Raw genomic sequence first — 16,532 nt, forward strand, 5'->3', positions numbered from 1 at the left:
TAGTGAGCTTGAGAAACATACTTTGGGCTTTTAGAATGTAGTATATTCGTTCCAGCCTGTGTTCTAGGACACACTTTATACTAATTCGTTCCGACCCCCATACGCTCCGCATTATATTTCATTTTTCCACGACTTCCACAAACATCTGATCTCACGTAGGACGCAGTTAAATTTCGCCTCTCCATCTTCTTGGCGAACCGATGGAGGCGAAATAGTGATGTTCTTTTGATGCGCGAGCCGAGAGGACTATCTCGACTCGCTCCGATGACCGACGACCGATGCTTGGAGCGGGTGAGGGACGAGGACTGCCTTCCTTGCTGGATATTAGGTTTATTTACATTATTTACAAAACTCCAACTTTACATCAGGTCAGAGTGACGGTTACATTGTCACTCTGACAGCAGCAGCCTGTTCGGCCGAGATCTATACTAAACTAGCTCCCCTCTCGACCGACCCCGACAAAACCCAACACTCCGGTTTTGATACGAAAAACCCCGCCTCCAAGAAGGGGGCGTACAAGAAAGAGAGAAAAAAACCTTTCAAACAATTAATAGAAACCATTGATTGGCCACAGGAACCAGCCAATCACACACATGTCCCCACCTGCGGTCACGTGACCTAACACTCTCTCTTACACACTCATAGTGCGTTTCCTACGCACGCTGTTGCACCCGGCCAGGAAATACAGGACATCTGCGGCCTTAAGTGAACCATCCATTACGTTAAGCGGGCGGCATCTGCACAAACAACAGCCAAGCCGAGGGCCCGGAGCGGTCCTCGCGCGGCTGACCTCCCTCCGCGCGGCGCCTCCCGCGACGCCCGCGTCGCGGGACAAAGAGGGTTGCTAATTCCCTCCCAGACTAAAGGGGCGCCGCCGGCCACCTGAACAGACCACGGGGAGAGACGCTGCCAGCCGAGGCGACCATCGTCGAGGCGAACGACCCGTCGACGAAGAGCGCCCGCCGCCGGAGTCGAAGATTTTCCAAACTTACACCGCGCGCGCTTTCAACACTAAGAGATACGATCATCTGGCCGCCCGTCAGCTTGTTATGCGAATGACCCTGCCACCCTCGACGCGACAGACGTACTTAGGCCAAGCGCCCCCGTCTTTTGACACACAATAGGACGGGCACAAAACACGCTCTCCGCGGCTCCGAACTTGGCGTCCGTGCGGCTACATGAAAGGGACACGGGAAAGTGGCTACCAGCGGAGGCGACGCCAATACATGGGCCACCGGCGGCCTTCATTAATTACATGCGGAGCCCGAACTTAACACCTCCGCACTAAGAATGTTGTCCGTACACTAGCTGTACGTACAACATTAACTCTCCTGCAGGTTATGTCTTACTGCAGTGCCAGAACTAAAAAAAAACACACTCCAGCCGTTACGCAAGTACAATACAACGCGGGTACAATACAGTACAACAACAAAAAAAATTAACCCGCTACACACCAACCCAAACAGCACAACGCGCCGGCCAACTGCACCAAAAACGGATACAACACGGCATACTCAGTGCCTTTGCCCAGCCATGGCTTGCACAACATCAAACAATAAACGAAGACGCTCAACTACAGGGCCCGTGAGAACACACTCGTGGCACCCTCTACCATCAAAGGCAACTAACCCCACGAAGGGTATAAATGTTACAACTTGACAACTGGATGAATGACACCATCCATCCTTAACCGTTCAGCGCATGTAGGAACATTCTTTCACTCTAATGAAAGAAAAAAAAACAACACCCGAACAAAACCCAAACGCTCAAAATGAGGCTACTCCTGTACCAATAACAAAACGTTTAAAGAAAGTTCAGCGTTTCTTCACGCACTCGCGGACGCCGGTTCTTTCGGAATGCGACACAGATTGTTCGTTCCGGTTGCGGTTCACCCGCTGTCCACATGCGATGTACTGAAAGTTCACTTTTCAGTACTTCAGACACCAGTTCGCACACAAGCGCCACAAGTGGGCCCTACCTGCACATTCCATGGCCCACCATGACCACATGCCAACGAGCGCAAATAAAGAAAGGCACTCGCCATTGTACCCAGAGGTAAACTCCCTACCGTGCTGTAACAGCGGCTCTAGTCCTCAAGAAGACAGTTAAACCCGCCAAGCTGCGCTACTCGTAAATCACACGCCTTACGACAGCTGAACACAACCAACACATGCACAAAAAAAAAAAAAAACTAACAACAAGGGGGAGAACTACAGTACAGGGACAATTAAGAATAACGCTCGTCGGAGCGAACCCTACACATAAAACAAACAGCAGAAAAAAAACGCAAAACGCTAACCACTAAGTGTGCGGCAAACAACACTGAACCGTCCCTGTCTCGCACTGCACACTATTCAGCGCTAATGCCCCTTTCCGCGGCGGCACACACCGACCGTCGCACGGAAGCTGATTCCGTTTTGTGCGCCACCAGCTGATTCTACACGAACCCTGGTTTGGCTCGCGGTGTCCTCTGCTCCCGGGAGAAAAGGAACACCCTACTCGGCGGTAGCGCGTACGACGATGTCGCACCTGCGCCGCCACACCTGCCCCCGCCTTCCGCGCTCCTGGGCCCGTCTGAATCGCCCTACGCGCGAGACACCGCGGGCCGCCTGCTCTTTCATGCTTTGCGCACGGAAGCTCAACAATTAGGCACGCCGATCCGCTGCCCTTGCATGCCCCTTGTGCTGCCTCGGCGACAGACGGCTGCTCATTGTCCGCCTCCACAGAAAGAAGTTCGGCAGCTAAGACATCTGCCTCGCGAGATTCCACGATCTCATCGGTAGCAGTGGGAACGCTACGGTGTCGCTCAACAACTGGGGTGGCTTCGGCCACCTCCACTACATTCCCACTCTCCTCATCCCGTGGCGCTCGAAGCGCCCACGAGGGAACAAAAACTGTGAAAACATTGGCGTCCTCTTCGAGGCCACCAGTCTTGCGAAGCTTCGCTTTTTCATAAGCGATCTCCGCTCGCCCTTGGGCTAATTGAGCGCTAAGCTCTTCAGCTGCCCATGCGGACGGGCTACCCGCGCCCCGGCTACCCGCTAGCCTTGCTTTTTCTAAAGCGTGCTGGGCATTTTTGAGAGCTATCTCCGCTCTCAACTCCTCAATCTCGAGCACAATGGCACTAACCTTTCGGTCGGTGCCGCGGCATCCCGTTAGCATAGTGGCCATGGTGAACCCGGAGAAAGTAAGTCAGGGCCCACCTGTGCCCGCTCCGGGTTCGGCCGAGTCGCAGTGTCGCTGGTGCAGCAGCTCGTGGACCCGATGCGCCGCTCTCGCCGCTGGGATGGGGCCGTGCTCCCTGGACCAGAGCCCACGAGGCCTCCCGCTGAGGTGTCGCCCCGTTGAACCGCGGCTTCCGCCGCCCTGGGCCAGAGCCCACGAGGCCTCCCGCTGAGGTGTCGCCCCGTTGAACCGCGGCTTACGCCGCCCTGGGCCGAAGCCCCCGAGGCCTCCCGCTGAGGTGTCGCCCCGTTGAACCGCGGCTTACGCCGCCCTGGGCCGAAGCCCACGAGGCCTCCCGCTGAGGTGCGCCCCGTTGAACCGCGGCTTACGCCGCCCTGGGCCGAAGCCCCCGAGGCCTCCCGCTGAGGTGTCGCCCCGTTGAACCGCGGCTTCCGACGCCCTGGGCCGAAGCCCACGAGGCCTCCCGCTGAGGTGTCGCCCCGTTGAACCGCGGCTTACGCCGCCCTGGGCCGAAGCCCCCGAGGCCTCCCGCTGAGGTGTCGCCCCGTTGAACCGCGGCTTACGCCGCCCTGGGCCGAAGCCCCCGAGGCCTCCCGCTGAGGTGTCGCCCCGTTGAACCGCGGCTTACGCCGCCCTGGGCCGAAGCCCACGAGGCCTCCCGCTGAGGTGTCGCCCCGTTGCCGTTGAATCGCGGCTGCTGCCGCACTGAGCCGGAACTCACGAGGCCTCCCGCTGAGGTGTCGCCCCGTCGATGCTTGGAGTCTGGCTCGTCGTTGGTCGGAGCCGAACCTTGCGTTGAAGGAGTCTCTCCGCAATGCCCCACCAGCTCCAGCCGATGGTCGTGGTCATCCTGCCGACTGCGCCAGTTAAATTTCGCCTCTCCATCTTCTTGGCGAACCGATGGAGGCGAAATAGTGATGTTCTTTTGATGCGCGAGCCGAGAGGACTATCTCGACTCGCTCCGATGACCGACGACCGATGCTTGGAGCGGGTGAGGGACGAGGACTGCCTTCCTTGCTGGATATTAGGTTTATTTACATTATTTACAAAACTCCAACTTTACATCAGGTCAGAGTGACGGTTACATTGTCACTCTGACAGCAGCAGCCTGTTCGGCCGAGATCTATACTAAACTAGCTCCCCTCTCGACCGACCCCGACAAAACCCAACACTCCGGTTTTGATACGAAAAACCCCGCCTCCAAGAAGGGGGCGTACAAGAAAGAGAGAAAAAAACCTTTCAAACAATTAATAGAAACCATTGATTGGCCACAGGAACCAGCCAATCACACACATGTCCCCACCTGCGGTCACGTGACCTAACACTCTCTCTTACACACTCATAGTGCGTTTCCTACGCACGCTGTTGCACCCGGCCAGGAAATACAGAACATCTGCGGCCTTAAGTGAACCATCCATTACGTTAAGCGGGCGGCATCTGCACAAACAACAGCCAAGCCGAGGGCCCGGAGCGGTCCTCGCGCGGCTGACCTCCCTCCGCGCGGCGCCTCCCGCGACGCCCGCGTCGCGGGACAAAGAGGGTTGCTAATTCCCTCCCAGACTAAAGGGGCGCCGCCGGCCACCTGAACAGACCACGGGGAGAGACGCTGCCAGCCGAGGCGACCATCGTCGAGGCGAACGACCCGTCGACGAAGAGCGCCCGCCGCCGGAGTCGAAGATTTTCCAAACTTACACCGCGCGCGCTTTCAACACTAAGAGATACGATCATCTGGCCGCCCGTCAGCTTGTTATGCGAATGACCCTGCCACCCTCGACGCGACAGACGTACTTAGGCCAAGCGCCCCCGTCTTTTGACACACAATAGGACGGGCACAAAACACGCTCTCCGCGGCTCCGAACTTGGCGTCCGTGCGGCTACATGAAAGGGACACGGGAAAGTGGCTACCAGCGGAGGCGACGCCAATACATGGGCCACCGGCGGCCTTCATTAATTACATGCGGAGCCCGAACTTAACAGACGCTGTTATGCATGGAAGCATAGCTTGCACAAGACCGAGTGAAAAGGTTGTTGGAAGAGCTTTGTTTCTGCTAAAGCTCCCTGATTTGTCTCTGCATGCTCTGTGTTTTTTTTTTCAAGAATATGAAATGTTTCCGTCTGGACGTGCAGCTATTACCCGCGAACGGGGAATGTTCGCTGCCACTCGCCACAGGGCACGTCGACCAGGCAAATAATTCTTGTTCGTCTCAGCTCACCGTACACCGTTTTCGCAGAATTTTCGAGCACTATTTGACATCAAAAATTATATGAACGGCTTGTACTGTTGTGATGATGCTAGTATGGTGTATTTTAAATACAGATCACTATTTTAAAAAGTGATCGGAACTGTGCGTATAATGTTTATACATAGGAGAAAACCACTGAGGTGCAGAGCTTCTTTTCCATATAGGTATTTCTTTTACGGACAGTTCTGATAATTACTTTAAAATGAGAATGAAGCCACTCAGATGTGTTTTCGTGGAATATTCGAAAAAAAGTTCCGAATAAAGGCCGCATTATAGTCTGGCGTAGCGCTTCCGCGTGGCGAAGCTCGGCACGGCAAGGCCAGTGCAGTTCTCCTGTCCGGTGAATCGGTGTTGCAGAGCTGGCGTCCGTGGGTGCGCTCCGGCTGCAGCACGCGCAAGATATGGCACGCTGCATTTAGCGCCGGCAATGGCAGTGTGGTAAAAGAAGTAGCAATGTCCCTCTCGTGCCCCACAATCATCATCATCAGTTCACAGGATTAAAGGAATCATCAGGAGGGGTCTCGGCGGCTCGTCCCTTTGTCCACATATTTTTGGTGGTGGTGAGTTGAAATTTAAAGCAGCTTCCTGCTCCTCCATCTTCGCACGTTTCCTTTTGACAGTTTTCTCTTTGCTAGTCATGCGCACCTTTTTCTTCGGAACCATACGTAATAACTCTAAAGGACAAAGAAGGTCGCGCCATAACAAAATTTGTTTCCGTCTTCGACCAGCACATCATTCGAAAGCATCTTGGGCTGTGTACTCTTGCACATGTCTTCCGTGGTCACTTGAGGTGCTCGAAGACTATAAGGCTCCTTGGGTGTTGCATGTGATGGCAGGTTTTCAGCGAAAAAGAGTAGAGTGCGCCGCATGTCAAGGCACAGAGCTGAATTAGCCCCCAGCAATTCAACGCGCATAATCTCCTAGAAAGGGAAGCCTTCTTCGTACATGGCTGCCACTAGGCAAAATGATATGAGGCGGAAACAGCAAGTAATCCCTGCTGCCAAGAAGGACAAACGTTCAGCTAGTCTCCTCACAAGACTGCCTCTAGTTGCCGCAGGTGCTTGGTTCGTGGGTCCACCAACGCCAAGACATCGGTATCACCGGTGGAGATGGAAGGCGCGAGGTGTCGAACTCTTTTGGCTTACACGGACTGGAAAGGAACTCTCCATAGACTAAACAATTTTTGTCTGCGGACTCTGCTCATTCCTTGTCGCGCGGGGGGAGGATGTGATAAAAGAAGTAGCAATGTCCCCCTCGTGCCCCACAATCATCATCATCAGTTCACAGGATTAAAGAAATCATCAGGAGGGGTCTCGGCGGCTCGTCCCTTTGTCCACATATTTTTGACAAAAATATGTAGACAAAGGGACGAGCCGCCGAGACCCCTCCGATGCTTCCTTTAATCCTATAAACTCATTATGATGATCATGGGCACGAGAGAGTCAGAGCTACTTCTTTTACAACATCCTCCCCCACGCAACAATTAACGAGCATACTCCGTGTCCAAAAAATTCTTTAGTCCGTAGAGCGTTCCTTTCATGTCCATGCGAGTCAAAAGAGTTCGACACCTTGCACCTTCCACCTCCACGGATGGTAATGATGCCTTGGAGTTGGTGGACCCATGAACCAAGCCACTGCAGCCACTAGATGCAGTCTTGTGAGGAGACTAGTACTTGAGCTGCTTCTTTCTATCTTGGTAGCAGGTATTACTGTCTGTTTCCGCCTCACATCATTTTCCCTAGTGGCATCCGGGTGCGCATTCAGCCTATTAGAAGTAGGCTTGTTTTCTGTCCTGGAGGCACATTCAGCTTTTTGCCTTGGCTCGCGGCATCCTGTACGCCCTTTCGCTGAAAACGGCCGGCGCCCATAGATATGCTTCCCTTCCGCAACCTGTAGTTTGCGGCGCCGATTTTCTCTAACTGGGGGTGAAGTGCCATGTGAACAGACTTTTAGCTCCTTTGTCATCGGACGTTTCCTCTTGGCAGTCTTTTCTTTGCTTCGCTTGCACACCTTCTTCCTCGGGACCGTATATATTAACACTGGAGCACCAAATAGGTCACGTTGAAACAAAGATCTCTTCCCGTCTTCGACCGGTGAATCACTCGAAAGCGCCTTGGGCTGTGTACTCGTGCAATTTCCTTCGTTATTCGCTTGAGTTGCATTAAGAATACACGGTTCCTTGATTGGTGCATGTGAGCTCAGGTTGTTTGTAGTCGAGCCGTTGCTGATGGCCTTTGCTTGCGCTAATACAACCGCGCTAGGGATCATTGCCCCTTGATCTGGTACTTTATTTTGAGTGGTAACCTGGTTGTCTCTTCGGGGTTAGACACGAGATGGCTGGTTTCCAGCAGCGTTATACCACACGAATTCACCTTCGGTTTTGTCGTAAGTTGGCTTTTGTCATTCGCTGCTGCATTACGTTGGTTCGCGTATGAAGTATCGGTACTCTCCCAATATTCTTTCATGTCATGTCGGTGTTCCTGCAGCTCTGCGTATATTCGACTTCTGTAAGACGCAATTAGGTTTTCTCGGGCTCTCTGCGCTTGGGCCACTTTAAATTCAGCCTTTGCCTTTGCCATACAAACCACTTCTTCAAACTTAAGCGCATCTTCAACCTCTGCCTCTAATTCATCAATGTCCACGGTCTCTTAATTATTTTCAGTGCGTCACGATATTCAATCAAATTACCAAGCAGCTCTTTCAACTCATTTATTTGTGGTCTTTCCACAGGGAGGAGGTCTTCAACCTTGCCGATGATAGACGTGATAGATTGTCGGACGATGCGCCGCCTTTCAAGTAGGGCCTCCATAGTCCGGTCCAGCGTCGCAAATTCCGTAAGGGCTGGCGACCGGGCTCAGAGGGCACTAGTCGGCATCGTCTCCGCATCAGTATCGGCCCCGCATAGGATCATCATGTCTTGCATCGTGCAGATATCTCCTAAGGCTCGGCTTGTTCCATCTTCTTCTTAGGCTGCTCCGATGTTCCTCGAATCGGTGTCTTCCATCTGCGGCTTCATTCTGGCTCCCGAGAGGTGAGAGGGCGGCCGAAGAGAAGCAAAATCCGCTGAGTCTGGCTCACCTCTCGAGGTCCCTTGTCCCAGGTTTCACGGCACCAAAAATGTGTGCACAAAGGGACGAGCCGTCGAGATCCCTCCCGATGATTGCTTTAATCCTATGAACTCATGATGATGATTATGGGGCACGAGAGGGACATTGCTACTTCTTTTACAACAGTAACGTTTGAATGGCAGTTATTAGCAGAGAGTTTTAAGTGCAATGCACTTCTTAAGCGACCCTGAACCTGCGTCCACCGGCGATGTCCGCATCACATACCCACGTGGGGGATTGGCCAGGAATCTCCTCGTCTTCCTTGGCAACGGGGGGAGATGGGCGCGCGCTGCCTGGCCGCTGACATGGCACATACCCACGTGGGGGATTGGCCAGGAATCGGGCGTGAGAAGGGTTAATGCACCCGCTTAAATGCATCTTTCTTTCTTTGTAGTTGTGTGTGTGTGTGTGATCTCTCTTTCGCGAACATTACCGAACCACGCAAATTCAACTCGTGCATTCGCACTTTCACATTCTTCCCCTCGGGGAAATGCGGGGAATTTTTTTGTTTAAATCTGGTGATTTAAGTTCGAGAGCTTGGCATGGCTTTTGTTTTTACCCCATGCCATCCTGCCTCGATGATTCAGCAATTAGACGCCAATATTTCTATTACTATATACCGCATTGATGGACATCTCTGGACAAGCCTTCGCATGTATATAGCACAACTGCCTTACGGGTTGGCAAGGAATTTTGGTTAAACCCGACCCAGCAATACCTTTTGCTATATCCTCAGAAAGCATTTTTATATTTGCCCCACGTGATCCCCCTCGACGAGACCTTTAATTTGATACCCCACACACCCTAGAAGGATCATATGGAATTCATACCAGTCAAACTAACCATGACTCTCATGACTGTAACCAGGACGCATTATTTAAATGTCCGACGTGATTCCCCCAATTGAAACCTTCAATTTGACACCCCACACGCTTTAGCGGCCTCACCTTGAATTTAACCCAATCTATGACTCATAATGACTATCTCATTATAAAACCACGAAGCCTTTTTTTATTTGTACCACGTGATTCCCCTCGTCAAGACCGTAAATTTGATACCCTACACGCCATAGCGGGGTCCCTTCGAATTTTAACCCAATATAAGACTCGCCATGACTATCTCACGGTTATAACAAGGAAGCATTTTTGTATTTCTCCTACGTGATTCCGCTCATCAAGACCATTAATTGGATACCCATCACATCCTAGCGGAATCAATTTGAATGTTAAACCAATCAATGACTAACCATGACTATCTCATGATGTAGCCATGCCGCATTTTTCCCCACGTGATTTCCCTCATCGGAACCTTCAATTTGATGCCCCGCACATCCAGTGGCGTCATTGTGAATTTTAACCTAATTTATGACCCACCTTGAGTATGTCATGATAATAATCAGGAAGCACGTGATTACCCTCATCGAGCCGTTTAATTTGATACGCCACACGCCCTAGCGTCTTGAACTTGACTTTTAAACGAATCTATGACTAACCATGACTACGTCAGAATATAACCATAACTCATTTTTGCCCCGAATGATTCCCCACATCGAGACCTTGAATTTGATTCCCCACATGCCCTTGCAGGGCCATTTTGAATTTTAACCCAATCTATGACTCATTATGACTGCCTGATGACTACAATCAGGAAGCATTTTTTTTTATTTGCCCCGCGTGATTCCGTTAATCGGGGCCTTTTATTTGATACCTTACACGCCTTAGCGTCATCAGTTTGACTTTTCACCCAATCTAATGCGGTCATTATTCGGTCTAAAGGGGCGTAGCCCAGTCAATTCAGCTAATTCATTTTTAACAGCAGAAGGGACAGCCCCCGCCCCTTTTTCCCCCCGGCTCTCACCTCTTTCTTTGCTACCCCTAGTATATCAAGCCGTTAAAAGCAAGCGCCGCAGTGTGCTTTCCCACCACCATTTCCGACCCTCTTAGTGGATCCATCAGGAGGACAACCCTTTTTTATTACCTCACCAGTCAATTGTCACTCACGCGCCCATCCGCGAAAACTTGGTATGCAGTAAGTGGCGTTGCTGGACACGTATGTCATCCTGTTGAAGTCGTTTATGAGCAGTTATTGTTGATTCTTGAACTGCAATTATCAAGACTTCCGCTTTAGCCAAAAAAAGAAAAAATTACATGGCGTCTTTATTCATTGCTAAGTATGTTGGCGGGAAAATATTGAAATGCTGCGAAATGCATGTCGAGACAGCACGGACAAATCTGAACAAAATAAGACAGGATAATAAACGAAGACGCACTTCGCACAACTGCTTTGCTTGTTACTTGATTTAACCTTCATGTTATGCACCGACTGCACGTTCATGCGTCGCCATGCATTTTTGCCGACGCGCGCTGACGCGCGTCGACGCGGGACGACGTCGACGCGAGAAAACGCCGAAAGTACGCTGCATGTGGTTGGGCCTTTATAGTGTGCGCGTTTCATAATGGCGGATCAATTGTTGCATGAATATGCCGATGCTGACTGTGATGATGTTGAGGTTAGGGAGGTGTCACGACGTGGAAGTAGATGCCAGGAGCAAGAAATCACGACAGTGGTTCGATGGGCAAGGGAAACGAACATTTATGCACGAGAGCAAGTTTGGGCAAGGGAAGACGCTAACCAGGAGACGCACACTTAACAAAAGCTACAAGCGACAGTTCGACGGAACCAAACTAGCGTAAAGAGTGGCATAGTCCCACACACACAAAATATGATTCCAGGTTCTCGCGACAAGAAAGAGTCTCACGTGGTCGATGCACGGAGATGTCGTTGCGGAGGTTGAAGGCGCAAGCAACGTGGACGTCTTGAGAAGTAACAGCCGGATGAAGGCGCTGCTGCTGAAGAAGCGAGAGGCCCAGGAAAAGAAGATGCTGTGGCGCCGTCAGTGTAAGAGCAGACGCACTGGACACAGGGTCACGGCACGGAGTTGCCAGTGCCGACGTGGTGTCTCGACGTTCTATACCAACGGTCGCAGAACACCTGGGTCCTCGCCGTCCTGAAGACAGGCTTCCAGAGCCCTCGTACTCGCCTCGAACATTGAGCCCGCCTGGCAAACCATCTTCCGAGCCCACTTCCGTGGCGGCCCTTCGGGCAGCCATGGCGGTCCCTTGGGCCAGGGGTGTCAATAAAAGTTTTTATATATCTCTCTCTCTCACGGAGACACCTTGCGCTGGGCCTTTCCATCTTTAGTTTCCTTTTGATATTGGCAGCTCATTACACTGCCAATCGCAACGTTACTAAAGCAAAATGCGCGCAAAGCATTCGCTTGATAATTTATGCTGTGGAGAGATAGGCACTGGCAATAAAGTCATCTTTGATGTTATTCTATAAAGCTTAGCTCATGAGCAGGAGGCACGTCATCAATCATTCGAATTCATAAGGTTTTACTCTCACTGACGTTGCTTCACTGCTATAGACTCGTAAAACGTGCACCGTCACTCACGAATGTCTGCCTGGGCATTTTCACTAAAACTGGGTCAATGTTAGCCTTATGAGTCCTTTAATTCTTCGATCTTGAAGCTTTCGGCCAGGGTAAGTTCGTCTTTTTGCTCTCGGCTTCGTTTCTCTCGGACACGGAGATTTTCCCTTGTGCTAGCTGTTCCATGGTGGGCACAAGCTTCAATTGCTGAGGGAGGTGTCACGACGTGAACACTTTACGCCCCTCCACATGTTCTGGGTATTGAAACTCAGTTTTTACTACATAGAGGGGAATGATTTAGAAGCACAACCCGTGCACATTGTTAAGTTGTCAACTATAGCTTAGAAACGAGGATAATTATTTGAGGCTTAAATCCGCAGCGCATTCACTGTGTACTGAAGGTAAACATCCTTCCACTTGATTTCATGGCCACAGTACGGTCTCTATCATCAGAACCTCGACACTGCTAATCAGAAAAAAATCCCTCCTCATACCAATTTCAAAGAAAATTGTTTTTATTCGTGAGCTGCCCTTCTCACGATTCAAACTTCGAGCGCCCTAGAAAGGTAGGGAACTAGGTTGATTAATGACAACACAAACTTTAATCAGATGGCTTCTCCGTTTCGTCGGGAGCCCCGTTTTCTCTGTTTCCATAACTACTCTTATTTTTCTCGCACAAAACATCCCTATTCACTGTCGCTCTTGGTTCCGGCGGTTTCCTGCAGGTTTAGATGCTTTTGGTTTTTGAGAAGTGCGCTGAAATTTATTCGGGAAAATTCAGGAAACCGCGCCGGGCTTAATTGCCCCCTTTTTCTAGCGGGGTGTGAGCAGTGCTGCCGTTGATTGCGTGATCGTAGTAAGTGACGAGGTGCTATGACTCGAAATGCATGTCCTTGAAGCATGTCTATGTTGTTACCTAGCAGTGTGTTGATGGGATGGCGGCAGTCCACGAGTAAAGAATTTCGGGGTAATCCGGGGGTTTGTAGGAGTTCTTCCGAACGCACTATTTTTCTTCAGAAACGTACCGACTTCCGCAGCCAGGAGCGCTCCACGTAGGCATATTGATGGTACATGCCGCTTGGCCTTCCACAAATGAAATGTAATGAACATGACACATCTCTCAAAAACCTATAGCAAGGCACGCACCAGTGGCTCTCTCCGCAAATCGCAACGCGACTCCAGCACCACTTGTCGGCTGGTAGACGAGTGGCAATGGGGCCGCCTCGAACATGGAGTTTTCTAAATGATCTAATCTAAAAACGTTTATTTTCGGTAACGGACTGACACCGAGCAAAAACAAGATTTTTTTTTTCACGGAGCGGAGCGTCCATACACGCATGTGATTGGTTGCCTACTACATTTCAAGTGACATAAAATACGCCCAAAGCATCCTTATTCACGAACGGGTAAGAGGACACTGACATAAAAGAGCGGGTTCATAATTTCACGAAACATAAAATTCCTGATTTTTCGGGCTCGTACCCATGTCCCGAAGATGGGATCCGGATGCTGTACCGGATGCTGTGAGACCATTGGCCCTGGGACGTAGCTGATAAATTGATATCGCGGACACCGGCGACGCCTTTGTTCAGCCACCGTTTGTGGACCCACAATACGCTGTAAGACAGTCCGGTCCCTCGGCTTCACCACCATGCACACAAGTGACGAGTACATACAGCCAGAAATGAAATTTCGGCAAAGGGCAACGTTGAGCATACGATTTGGCTTAGACGACCTGTCTTCGCTGTGGCATCCCGCAATGCAAGCATGACCTTAATAAGGGTGGCGTCCTGGGCACGTTGGTACTCCATTGCTAAATAAAAAGATTGCGCTAAAAAGGGGGACACGGACGGAGTGAGGACAGACACACACGGCGCAAACTTCCAACTACTTTTTATTGCCACTGTGTCAACTTTATACACTTTGCAAAGGACGATCGCGCATGCGCAAGCAAAAAGATAGATTAAACGTTCGGTGATGCGGCGGCCAAGAAAACCAATTCCTTTTCGGTAAGAGCCAGCGAGGGCGTGCTAACACACTTATCACCGAGTCTTGCTATCGCCTCAACCTCAGTGATTTCTCGCAAAAGTTGCGTACGACCACGAGATAAAATTGCACACTTCTCAAAGGTAGGCTTACAGCTGCATCTCAAACAATGTGCCGCCAAGAAACCACCGGTGCCAGATTTTAAATTATTGCAGTGCTCGCGTAACCGATCATTCGGGCAACGCCCGGTCTGCCCAATGTACTGCCTCTTGCATTTGAGCGGGAGGCTGTACACTACCCGGCTCGCACAGGCAACAAACCTCTTATCGTGCTTCTTGTTGCACTTCTCTGGGATGGGGCGATTGGGGTTCGTGAGTCAGCTCAGCTTCCCAAGCTTGTTTGGCGCCGAAAAAACCACCTTAATATTCGCCTTCTTCCCAATCTTCTTGAGGTTGTGGGAAATCTGGTGCATATAGGGCACAACACCAACTTTCGGGCGATTGCCGGATGCGACATCTTCACCTGTATGTTGAGCACTGGGTCTCGCCTCTCAAAATTCTTTCCGCTACCTACACCAGCCCTGGCTTAGGATACCCTGCTGAAAACAAACTATTGCTTTGTTGCTCAAAACTTGTGCCCATGGAGTGGCAGCAAGACTTTCTTAGAGCATTCCTAAAGCACAAACTGACGACGGCGCGCTTTACGAGCTTAGAATGGCCTGACGTATATGGCAAAAGTGGCTTATTGGCTCGCGGCTCATATGACCAGCATGTATGACTATTACTGAAAGGTGAGGAGAAGATCAACAAACTGGATTGACCCTTTCACCGGCAACTCGTGGGTAACCTGAAGCGGAGTTAAGCACTGTTGAAACGTTTCAACGGTGTTGTTTTCAGCAGGGTATCCTAAGCCAGTGCTGGTGTCGGTAGCGGAAAGAATTTTGAGAGAGGCGAGACCCAGTGCTCAACATACAGGTGAAGATGTCGCATCCGGCAATCGCCCGAAAGTTGGTGTTGTGCCCTATATGCACCAGATTTCCCACAACCTCAAGAAGATTGGGAAGAAGGCGAATATTAAGGTGGTTTTTTCGGCGCCCAACAAGCTGGGGAAGCTGAGCTGACTCACGAACCCCAATCGCCCCATCCCAGAGAAGTGCAACAAGAAGCACGATAAGAGGTTTGTTGCCTGTGCGAGCCGGGTAGTGTACAGCCTCCCGCTCAAATGCAAGAGGCAGTACATTGGGCAGACCGGGCGTTGCCCGAATGATCGGTTACGCGAGCACTGCAATAATATAAAATCTGGCACCGGTGGTTTCTTGGCGGCACATTGTTTGAGATGCGGCTGTAAGCCTATCTTTGAGAAGTGTGCAATTTTATCTCGTGGTCGTACGCAACTTTTGCGAGAAATCACTGAGGCTGAGGCGATAGCAAGACTCGGTGATAAGTGTGTTAGCACGCCCTCGCTGCCTCTTACCGAAAAGGAATTGGTTTTCTTGGCCGCCGCATCACCGAACGTTTAATCTATCTTTTTGCTTGCGCATGCGCGATCGTCCTTTGCAAAGTGTATAAAGTTGACACAGTGGCAATAAAAAGTAGTTGGAAGTTTGCGCCGTGTGTGTCTGTCCTCACTCCGCCCCTGTCCCCTTTTTAGCGCAATCATTTTATTTAGCGAGCATGACGTTCTGCATTGCGCAGTGCCAGTGCAGATCACATTTCCGGGTCAAATGACGCGCAGGGTATACTCTCATGCACCGAATTTATTTTGCTGACAACATGACTTTGTTACTCGATTTCATTGTGGGGTAGCTATATTGCGGGCTTACCTTAGAGTGTAGAAGCTTTCCAGAGAGAAGTGGAGGGGCTCGGTCGAGAATCCCAGTGTTTCTTTTACGGCCACCAGTAGCGTATGACACCCAGACGTCCCGTTATGGCAGGAGTGTCATAACGTAGCGTATACTGTTTTATGGGGGTGGGATGTGAAGGCGTGCTCAAGAAGGACGCTTCCGAGCAGTAATTTAAAAAAAGCTTGAGAGGATGTGTAAATGAATGCGGAAGCCGGCTACAAAAAAGACGGGTTTTTGCGCCTGCCAGCTAAGAATTTTTTCTTCGCTTATACTTTTACTGCCCTGGATCCACGTACTTGTATTCTCAAGAATTTCCAGAACTGAGCAAGACCTTCATCCATCATTGAACAGTGGACACAACCCTACACATTGCCGCCATTTTGGCCCGTTATGGGATCGTTACCTGAGGTGCCGGGACCTGAGACCCTTGCCCTCCGCTGGATTACCTCGAATCGCGCTCCACCTAGGAAACTCGCCTTCAACACTATGACGGTGCAGGGCAGAAAACAGAAAACAAGAGTTCATCTCGCCTGCTTTACACCCCCCCCCCCCCCCCCCGCTCTCGGCTACTTGGCTCTGGATCCTCCCATGTTATGCTCTGCAAACATGGTCGTGAACCCTAGCCACAAAAAGGCAGTCGCACTTCAAATCACTGAAAAATTGCTTCCCCCGACAGGATTTCCACTGAGTTACTGTCACTACTGTCAGATGTCAGTACTCGCCACCATCGACCACAA

Source organism: Haemaphysalis longicornis, unplaced genomic scaffold (genome assembly GCF_048455015.1).
Source record: "Haemaphysalis longicornis isolate Haplotype H1 unplaced genomic scaffold, Haemaphysalis longicornis Haplotype H1 scaffold_1, whole genome shotgun sequence".
Taxonomy (NCBI): Eukaryota; Metazoa; Arthropoda; class Arachnida; order Ixodida; family Ixodidae; genus Haemaphysalis; species Haemaphysalis longicornis.